The sequence below is a fragment of the Panthera tigris genome, chromosome C2 (genome assembly GCF_018350195.1).
Source record: "Panthera tigris isolate Pti1 chromosome C2, P.tigris_Pti1_mat1.1, whole genome shotgun sequence".
Lineage (NCBI taxonomy): Eukaryota > Metazoa > Chordata > Mammalia > Carnivora > Felidae > Panthera > Panthera tigris.
In genome coordinates, this window is record NC_056668.1 from 68,300,436 (window position 1) to 68,310,842 (window position 10,407).

Below are 10,407 nucleotides of genomic sequence, written 5' to 3' on the forward strand. Positions count from 1 at the left end.
TCTTAAGCGTGGCAGAGCGATGAGGAGTTTCCTTTCTAGAACTCTCCAGGAAACAGCTCACAAAGACTCCCTCCAGGGAAGCTTCGCCCCTGAGGCAGTTCACCTCCCTTCCTCCTCCTCCTGGAGGGAGCACCCCCACCTCCCAGGTGTCAGGGGATGGCAGGGGCCAATCGCCTGGCCACTCCCTGCACCCAGTCAGTCTGGCTTTGGAATCACACTTCCACCTCTTGCTAGCTTGGGTGACCTTTGAGATTCAGGTTTTCTGGGAAAGCAGGATAACGATACCCTCCTTAGAGGGCTGCAGTTGAGGATGAAATCAGAGGACATAACACATAAAGTACACACAGGAAGGGCTCAATAATGGAAGCTCTGATATTCAGCATCACTATCACACCCATCCTTTATTCAAACTCCTGCAACGGCCAATCATCGCCCACCGGGTAAAGCCCAAATTCCTTAGCACTAGCCATTCTGGCTCCCACTCATCTCCAAATCAGCAGCAACAGGAAGACGTCCTTGATTCGTCAAATATGCCTTCCAACTACCAAGCCTGACCTCCACGACCCTCCCAGTCTATCTGTCAGAAGCTCTCCTTGCCTGCCCTGTGGCCCCCTCTCCAGACTCCCAGCGATCTGCCCAGGCCTCCAGGTGACAAGCGCTTGCATTGCAGAAGGCCTGTCGTCCATCATGGGTCCCCTCACAGAGGGCTGAGCAAGTCCAAGAGCAAAACAGATGCTTGGAAAACTGAATGGAATTCTTCCAGGTTCAGAAGAGGAAGCAGAGCCTGAAATCAGCAGAGAGCAAGTGGATGCCGGCTGACCCTCTCCCATTACTGTCCTAGCAGTCAGTTGTGCTTGGGGCCTGGCCTGGGCACTTGGGGCGGGGGGGTGTCACATTCTGAGAGGCTGTGTCCTCAGAGTTCCCAGTCTGAGAGAGAAATCTCCAGAGACAACAGATGCTGACGCAACTCTGAGGGGACAGAGGACAAAGGCCTGAGCTTGGCCCAGGATCTCAGCTCCTGCCTGCTCTCCTTAGCCTGCCTCCCATCCCTGGACTGAGACCCATCCTCTAGACATGCTCCAAGCCCTTGCTCCCACAGAATAAGAGCCCAGCACTACAAGCTCAGCCCAGGTCTTAAAAGTGAAGCAAGGCGGGGGTTTTAAATCTGCTCCTGAAGTCACTCTCTGGAGGCCAGGGCAGCCCGGGGACCCAGGCCTCCAGGCCTCCAGGCCTCCAGGCTCTGGCACACACACCTAAGAATGGTGTAACCTAATGGGGCAGCTGGGCTGACATGTCAATACAGGTGAGTGGGTCAATGCAGGGCTTTCTGCCTGTGTTGACTGCACAACAGAGTCCCAGGTGGACAGACTGCAGCCTTTATCACCCTTCTCCAAACACAGTCCAGTTCCTGTCCCCACACCCTGTGGGCCCACTTACCAAACCCACCCAAAGAGAATGTCCCACCTTCTGGACCATGCCCTCTTCCTGCAGGCAGAGCTTCAGAACCCCAGGTCCCTGCCCCTGTGTCCAGGAGTTCAGAACATCTTCCTCCCCCTCTAGAAGGTGCCAATAAGGCTCCCATTCCCACAAAATCTTCACTCACATAGGGGAGGACCAGAAGAGACAGAAGGAAAGAAGGAGGCTAGCCTTCAGGGAAACTTCTTGACCAAAAGGGGAATGTCATGGCAGGAGAGAAACATCTTCCGTCATGGGCCTTACTGGGGCCCAGCCCGGGTGCCCTGTCTTAGTTCAGATTCCTGCCACCAGACTGCCCTTAGAGAAAGCATTCTCCCCACTAGGAAATAGGGGAGATGGGAGAGATAAGAACAGAGTGACAGAGAAAGAATCCAATAGGACTGTCCCCATGTGTCTCCCTCTAGCTCTGAGTAAGTGTCAGATAATGCAACCACAACGTCCTCCAAAAGTCCAGGCACTCCTCAAACTGCGATTCCCAAAGGGGCCAGGCCTCATTCTTCGGGTGACACGTTAAGGGTATTAGGACAGCAATTCCAGTGCTGGTGGCGGAAAGTCTAAGAGAAGGTAAAAACAAAATCCCGAGAGGGATGTGCTTGAAGGTTGGTGGGCTCAGTGGGGAGGTCCAGCACAGAAGGAATTCTGGGCCCCCATGGAGGACAGATTATCAGTTGGTTATCTGTTATGTGGAAGGCTCTGAAAACCACCTCCTCCACACCCCTCATTTCCTATCTCTGCTCTTCGGCTTTACCACAAAAAAACATCTGGAGAAGTAGCAACATCTGGACCCTTCCTCAGGCTAAAAACAAAACAAAACAAAACAAAACAAAACAAAACAAAACAAAACAAAACAAAAAGGGCAGTCCTGGTTATTGCTCGTTTGATGAGTGCCCTAAATAGCCCTGTCCGTGAACACGCCTGTCACGATGGCCGGGGCCTTCTCTCACAGGGTTATAGACACCCAGCATGGCCCCACAGGGCAGGCCTCACAGCCCAGGCTTGGACTTTGTTTCCTGGCTAAATTGAGATTTGTAAGAAGTAACAGAGGCCCTGGAGACATCGTCAGCAGTAGAAGCAGTCACAGGCTACACAACACAGGCTCATCCAGGAGACGAAGAGCCTTTCTCTCCTGCTCTGTTTTCCCATTTTCATCTTGGAAATGCTGCTGGTTTGCAGGAGAGGAGCTACAGACCCTGCCAGGCTGTTTGCTTAAGTAGTGTTTTCTTAAGTAGTGACCTTTCTGAAGGTAAGCACTGAGTTTGCCTAAAACACAAAACACTTCCCCGAACCCTAATCTCAGGCAGGCAGGAGCACTTCCCGTCCCTGACGAGATCTCTGAGCTCTGAGCTCAGGCCCATGGGTGGGCTGGGGCCCAAGGAAGGATGTCCATTTCTGGGAGGCCTCTGATCTCAGCCTGAGGAGGGAGGGAGATGTTCCCTCCCAGACAGAATTTCTGGAGTCGAACCATAGAAAAATGCACTTGGGGAGGGCCTCCCCTGAGAAACCTGAGGCCTGAAGTGGGTCCAGACCTGCAGTGTATCCACTACACCCCACCCACATCCTAAACCAGTGTGGCTTTCACCAGAGAGGACAAGTGATTACACAGCCTCCAGAGACTCGGGGCGGCAGGGCCACCGCAGGAAGCTGATCTGCCTGACCTTACTGTCAGTCTAACCTAAATCCCTCTGGCTGCAACTTGAGGCATTTCATGTTCTATCTTCAGAAAAGACAAAGAGAGGCAGTGGTTCACTTTCCCTTTGATTTGTTCAACAAGCATTTGTCGAACCTGATGGCACTGAGTCCAAGACACGAAAGCCCCGGTGTCTGCCTTGAAGGAGTATACAGCAGCAAAGATTGCGGGGGACCAAGTACGGGGCAGGTTGTGCCGTGGACAGAGCAATGCCTGGGAGTCACGTTCCAGTCTCACTGTGGACTGGGTGCCCCTGGGCAGGTCACTTCACCTCTGTGCACTTAGCCTCATTCTCAGAGCTAAGGGAGTGACCTCAAAGGTGCCTGCCAGCTCCAATTCAAATAAAATGAAACTCAGGGGGGAAAGGAGAGAGGGATTGAAAAGGTGGTCTAGGTAGTATGTTGTGAGCTAAAGGCATATGAACTACTGGGGGACAGGGGCACCTGGGCGGCTCAGTCAGTTAAGCCTCTGACTTCGGCTTAGGTCATGATCTCACAGTTTGTGAGTTCGAGCCCCGCATTGGCTCTTGCTGACAGCTCAGAGCCTGGAGCCTGTTTCGGATTCTGTGTCTCCCTCTCTCTCTGCTCCTCCCCTGCTCAGGCTCTCTCTCTCTCTCTCTCTCTCTCTCTCTCTCTCAAAAATAAATAAACATTAAAAAAAAATTTAAACTACTGGGGGACCTAACCAGATGGGTGAGTGAAGAATGACTTTGTGGGGACACTGAACCTTCAAAGGCTTGTACCATATCTCATCTATCCCCAGCCCTCTCCACTGCGCACAGATCTCACCCACTAGCTGGTGCCTCACCCCAGCCCCACCTCCACACTTACTGTGCAACTGCGTAAAATCTTCTTAACTTCTCTGAGCCTCACTTTTCTAATCTGTAAAATGAGGATGACAATAAATACATCATTGACACCCCAATGAAATAATATGGGAAATGCTCCTCAGAAACTGTACCAACAATGATTTGTTTTGTCAATGTTCCCTGTGTCCAGAAGTGATGCCAGGGGGACACGGGAGCTCCAAGTCAGGAGAGAGAAAAGGCAACATTTCTGAGTACCGGTTCTGAGCTAGGTGCTTGGCCTGACAACTCCTCTTTAAAGCCACCCTTCTGAGGACTTACAGATGAGGAAGCTGAGGTTCTGTGGAGCTAAGTGACCCTGCCTGCAGGCGCACAGGCAGTCAAGGCAGGAAACAGGATTTGGGTGCAAGGCTGTCTAACTCCAAAGCTACTACTACATCAGCCTCTAGGACCCCCCAGAGAGAAGAGCCCAGAGGTGAGCCACAGCAGGGACTGAAGCCCCTTCTAGTGACCGGGGAGGAGACCCACGGGTTCCTCCACAGTCCCCACTGGCCCTGGGGTCTGACAGGAACTGTTTATTCTAGACTGATATTTTCTGTAAACATGGCTTAGTGTGCCAAGAGAGCGAGAAATTCATTTGTTAGAGAGGAATGAGATAGAATCATTACACTTCCCGTGGCTCAGCTGGGGACGGGGAGACAGCGTGGAACCAGACTTGGACAGAGCCCGAGCCAGCCTCCTCACCACCACCACCCCACCCGGCCCCACCCCAGCCGAGCACACCTCCATGCCAGGTGCCAGTGCACCTGTAGTCTCGTGGTCATGGTCAGAGCACTTCTCATCAGAACCCTGGGGAGGTCTTCATGGTGCAAGATAAAATGACCCAGATTCTTTCCAAGCTGGGCCATTTGTCCTCCCGGGGGTGACAGCGGCCCCTGGGAGGACTAATGAGCCACTCTTCAGCGTCTGGGGGACCATTTAGAAAATGATTACTTTTCCTGCAACCAGGGAGAGGGGGCAGCATGTCCCACAGAGCCTTCGTGGCTTTAGGGAGGAGCTCCAACCAGGGAGAATGCAGTTTAATTACAAAACCCAAGCCTCCGGGTATAACCTGGTGCACCTTCTTACTACACCGATCTTCTTTTTAAGTGCTCCTTTATTTTACCTTAACACCATACCCTTGGGAAGAAATCACAGTGAAGAAACAGCATCGAGGGCATTAGTGACTGACCCAGGAGGGCACAGAGGCAGAGGTCAGGTTCAGGTGCAGGTCTCTTCTTTTTTCCAAAACACATACTCAGTATATAGAAAGAAACTGACACGATGGCTGGAATTTGCTTTAATATACTTTAGCAAAGGGGGGGGGAGGATAAATAAAATAAATGTGGTAAAAACCATGACAGTTGCTGCATAAGTGATGGGTATGTATATGGGAGTTCACTATTCCCTCTACTTTGAAATGTTGCATATTAAAAAAAATCTAAGATGAAGGACCCACCCAGGGGCAGGGAGGTATAATGCAGAAACTAGATGAGGCGTGCAGGGAGGGTACCGGGAAAGGGAGATGGAGGGACAGGAGGAAAGAAGAGATGGTGCAGGAGGGGCTGGCAGAGATGACGACGTCCCACGGGGGGTGGCATTCTCCTCCAGGACCTGCTATCTTGATGGACAGGTCACCCCCACCCCAACAGCTCTCTTTCTGAGATTTCATTCTTCAGGACTCATTTCCAGACTCTTCCCTAGAAGGAGCTAATGGCATGAATCTCCTTTTCTGGAACTTTTATTTATTTTTAAAGTTTATTTATTTTGAGAGAGAGAGAGAGAGAGTGTGTGTGTGTGAGAGAGAGTGTGCACATGCACATGCCTGCTCCAGTGGGGAGGGGTAGAGAGAGAGGGAGAGAGAGAATCCCAAGCAGGCTCCGTGCTCAGCACAGATCCCAGCATGAGGCTCAGACTCAAAAACCGTGAGATCATGACCCAAGCTAAAGTCAAGAGTCGGACGCTCGACTGACTGAGCCACCCAGGCGCCCCTCTTTCTCTGGAACTTTCAGAACTAGAACATTTTGTCCAATTGAGTTGGGGAAGACACCAGGCTGCCCCACAGAGGGACAGCCTCACAGACCTCCCAAAGGCCTTCCCTGGCCCTGACCTGACGGGAGAGGAAGAAGCTCTAAGGTACAAGGGACACTCGGACTCTGACCCTCATCTGAGGTAAATGATGGAATGTGACAATTTGTTCACAGAAATTTGTAGAGACTTCAAGATTTTGAGCAAATTTCCTACAAGACAAGACTTTCGCACCCACAGAGAGGGCACCCTGATACTGGGGAAGATACAAACCTACAGCTGTCATTCACAAACCCTCTATGTTATGGACTGAACATATCCTCCAAAATTGCTGGGATAAAGCCCTAACCCCAGTGTGACTATATTTGGAGATGGGATCTTGGGAGGTAACTGAGATTAAAGGAGGTCACAAGGGGGGGGTGCCTGGGTGGCTCAGTCGGTTAAGCATCTGGCTGTTGATTTTGGCACAGATCATGATCTCACGGTTCGTGGGATAAAGCCCTGCACTGGGCTCTGAGCTAACAGTGCAGAGCCTGCATGGGATTCTCTCTCTCAATCTCTCTCTCTCTCTCTCTCTCTCTCTCTGCCCCTCCCACTTGTGCTCGCTCTCTCTCTCTCTCTCTCTGCCCCTCCCACTTGTGCTCTCTCTCTCTCTCTCTCTCTCTCTCTCTCAAATAAATAAATAAATAAATAATAAACATTAAAAAGTTAGAGGAGGTCATAGGGTGGGGCCCTCATCCAGTAAGGGCTGGTATTCTAAGTAGAGGAAGAGACACCACCAGAGTCTTCTCTCTCTCTCTCTCTCTCTCCCTCAAAAGCTCATGCGCAGAGGAAAGGCCATGTGAAAACCCAGCAAGAAGGCAGCCGTCTGCTAGCCAGGAAGGCAGTTCTCACCAGAAATTGCATCTGCTGGCACCTTGATCTTGGACTTCCAGCCGCTAGAACTGTGACAAAATAGATGTCTGTTGTTTAAACCACCAAGTCTGTGGTATTTTGTTACGGCAGCCCAAACTGACTAATCCTTCCCCTCAGAGAGAGGAGAGCCAAGAGTGCACTGCAGCTCTGTCTGACCCAGTAAGTAGACATGTCTGCCTCAAGCACCTCTGACTGCCTAGCATCCCCAAAGGTACAGGGTTCCTCCCCCTTCCCCACCCCACACATGCCTTGACCTCCTTGCAGGAGGCAAGAAAAGCGCACAGAGTTAGCCTGTCCAGGGAAGAAAAGGAATCGTTACCAGTGAGAGGCCCCCACCCTCTCCTCCTCCGCCCCCTTCCTGGGCTCCTCAACAAGGCAGTGATGGAAACAATCGCCCCATGGCCAAAGCCGGTGAACCCTCCTCTCTCACAGGCCCTTGACAGCCAGCCCCCCAGAGAGGACACTTCCTTAAGCCCTTGCACCTGCCACTCCCCAACTGAATAAATATTTGCATGTGCTAGACACTGTACTTCTTTTTATTCAGGTGACAAATTTTTATTAATGTCCACCTGGCTGAGTGGCAGGGATGGACATGTAGCTCCTGACTTTGAAGAGGCCGGAAACCCACACATAGGAAAGAGGACAGTATCTCCATTCAGAAGACAGGTCTAAATCCCAATCCCTTAAGAAAGGGCTAAACCAGCCCTGACTAGCCCCGTGACTTTGGGTGGTCACCTTGCCTGCCTGGGCATCCATTCATGCCACTAAAAATAAGAATTGGATACGGCAGCTAATGTTCTTGCAACCTCTGACATTTCAGAAACCTACATAGTGAAGCACAGAAAATGATCTAAATGAAGTCTTGCCAGGTAAGACAGCTTGAGAGGCCAGAAATGTGCTGGATAAAGACTCAGAGTGGCTCTCCAGCACAGGAAGACCCTGGACCCAGCCATGGCTACCAACTCTTTTGTGGGCAAGGACACAGCCACTGAAGGAATCAGAGCAGGCTCAGCTCCCTTGGGAGCCCTGGCCACCACACCCCTTGGCAGGTCTGAGCTACAAAGCACCCGGGGCCCCAGGAGCTGAGACCCACCCTGGCCGCTCATCCTGAGACAGCAAATGGCACATGTTCACCCAAGGATCCCACGTCACCACCATCCCAGGTTCCCCAGAGAGGGCTCTGCATCTCCCTAGCCCCATGATGATTCCTCTCATCACATCAGAGGCTCCAGTTCTGACCCCAAGCACACCGGCCCCCTCCCTCCACATGCCACAGCCACAGCCCACCCACCTCCCTTTGAATGGCAGCACTGTTCCTTTACCCTGGCTCATCTTCCATGCCTCCTCTTCCTCGCTTGCCAAATCTTCAATTGCCCAGAGAAATGTGTCTCCTTTCACCCTTTCTTCCCACTTCCACTGTGCTCCCCACTCGCCTCCCAGACCTGCTTCAGCCTCTTTCCAGGGCTGCATTCTCCCCAAACCACAAACTCTCCCTGTCCAACTCCCCTCTAAAGTACAGCCTGAACCATGCACTCTTGGCCTCAAAAGATCTCCTCTTACAGCGATATTACACAGACCTCCACCGCCAGCATCTGAGGCCGTAATGGGTTATTTTCTGCCTTCTCTCCCACCTGCCCCAGGGAGGACTCTGCACTTGGATCACCAGGAAGACTCCGTGTGCCCAGACACACCCTGCACACTCCCGCTTCCAGGACTTTGCTTCTGCATTTCCCCCTGCAGCAATGTCAGGGCTTCAGAGCCTCCTTCATGAAGGCCCCATGGGCTCACCCCGCCCTGACATCCCCAACTTTTCCTCCTCCCCAGGCCCTCTCCCCACTCCTGACTCTCAACCTGCACTTCTCCATGCTCCTTTATTTTATTCTCCCTAGATTTGTGTGCTTGCCTTAGACACTACCCACCCCTCCATCCTGCACAAATGACAAGCTCCCAGTGGTGAGGCCAGCACCTTCCTCATCGCTGGATCCCCACATCCTGCAGACAGAGGCACTTAAGACCTATCTGTTCCCTCAAGTGACACTGAACAACCCGTTCTCTGAAGGGAGAAGACAGGGGCGGGCTGCCAAGGTGGGCCGTGGAGGGCCTTGGCGCTGGCTGCTGCATCGGAAGCCGGCATCACCCACTCCGGGGACAGGTCTCCTCTGTCCAGTGCAGCTTGATTGTACGTTTATGAGTCATGGTCACGAGGCCCACAGCAGCTTAATGAGGGACATTCTTTATACACACACTCACACACACGCACAGACATACAGATACATCCCAGACAGGCAAGCCATTTCCCGCCTAGAGAACAGATTTAAGTCCCCAGGAGACAGGCGGGGAGAGGGGCAGAGATGTTCAGGCCCAAATCTTACCTTGGCTTGCCCTCTCTGGGGATTTATGACCTCCCTTCTCCATTTTCTCCTGCCTGGAGCAGGGGTGAGGTGGGGAGTGCTCTAAGAAGCAGAGGAGAGAGGCAGGAAGACAGGGTGGGAAGTGAGGGGTGGGCTATTTGTGTCTCAGGCCCTATAAATGTTTCCAACTCTGTTCACCTGCAGGCCAAGAGCCTGGGCCATCTGATACAGATTCCAGGTACCAGAGGCCAGCCAAACCTGTCTTCTCAGTGCCAACCCCATTCTTCTCCCCTGAGGGTAGCAGGTAGCTCAGGGTGGCAGTGGGGGTCAGTGGGCCATACCCTCCTCAGACCCTGCATTCGTTTCCTGGGGCTCTGCTCTAACAAAGCACCACAAACTGAGGGCTCAACAACAGAAATTATTGTCTCATAGTCCTGAGACCAGAAGTCCAAAATCAAGGTGTCAGCCCAGGGTTCCTCTGGACTATGAGGGAGAATCTCTTCCAGGCCTCCCTCCTAGCTTCAGGTAACCGTGGGCATTCCTGGGCTTGTAGATGAAATTTTCTGTGTCTTCAGGCCATCTTCCTCCAATGAATGTCTATCTCTTGGTCCAAATTCCCCCCCCCCTTTTTTTTTATAAGGAAACCAGTCATTGGATTAGGGTCCTCCCTAATGGCTTCATCTAACTTGACCTTATTTTCAAATAAGGTCATAGGTACTGAGTTAGAACCTCAACATCTTTTTGGAAAATACAACTCAACATATAACAGAACCCACAGGTGGGAGCTGTTGAAGGTATTTTATTGTCCCTCCCAAAATAATAATAACTATAAAAGAACTGACCCTCATGGGCTTACCATGTGCCACATACTATCATTAGCATGGATAACACCACTATGAAGTTACTTTTATTATTTCTACTTTCTGATGAGAAGGCTGAGGCTCTGAGAGGTTAAGGAACTTATCCAAGATCTTACAGCTGATGCATGACAAAGCCAGAATTACAACCTAGGCAGTCCTTAGCTACTGCACTACAATAATCATATCCTGTGATGTGAGCATGTCACTGTGACACCGACTCCTAAATCCAGGGCCTGGGTGTGGTCC

General features: G+C 51.7%; 1 protein-coding gene across 1 annotated transcript in view; it reads right to left on the reverse strand.

The window, feature by feature from the left end:
* The window catches only part of ADCY5 (adenylate cyclase 5), a 146,313-nt gene that overhangs the window by 113,560 nt on the left and 22,346 nt on the right, over positions 1 to 10,407 (reverse strand). The window lies entirely within an intron of this gene.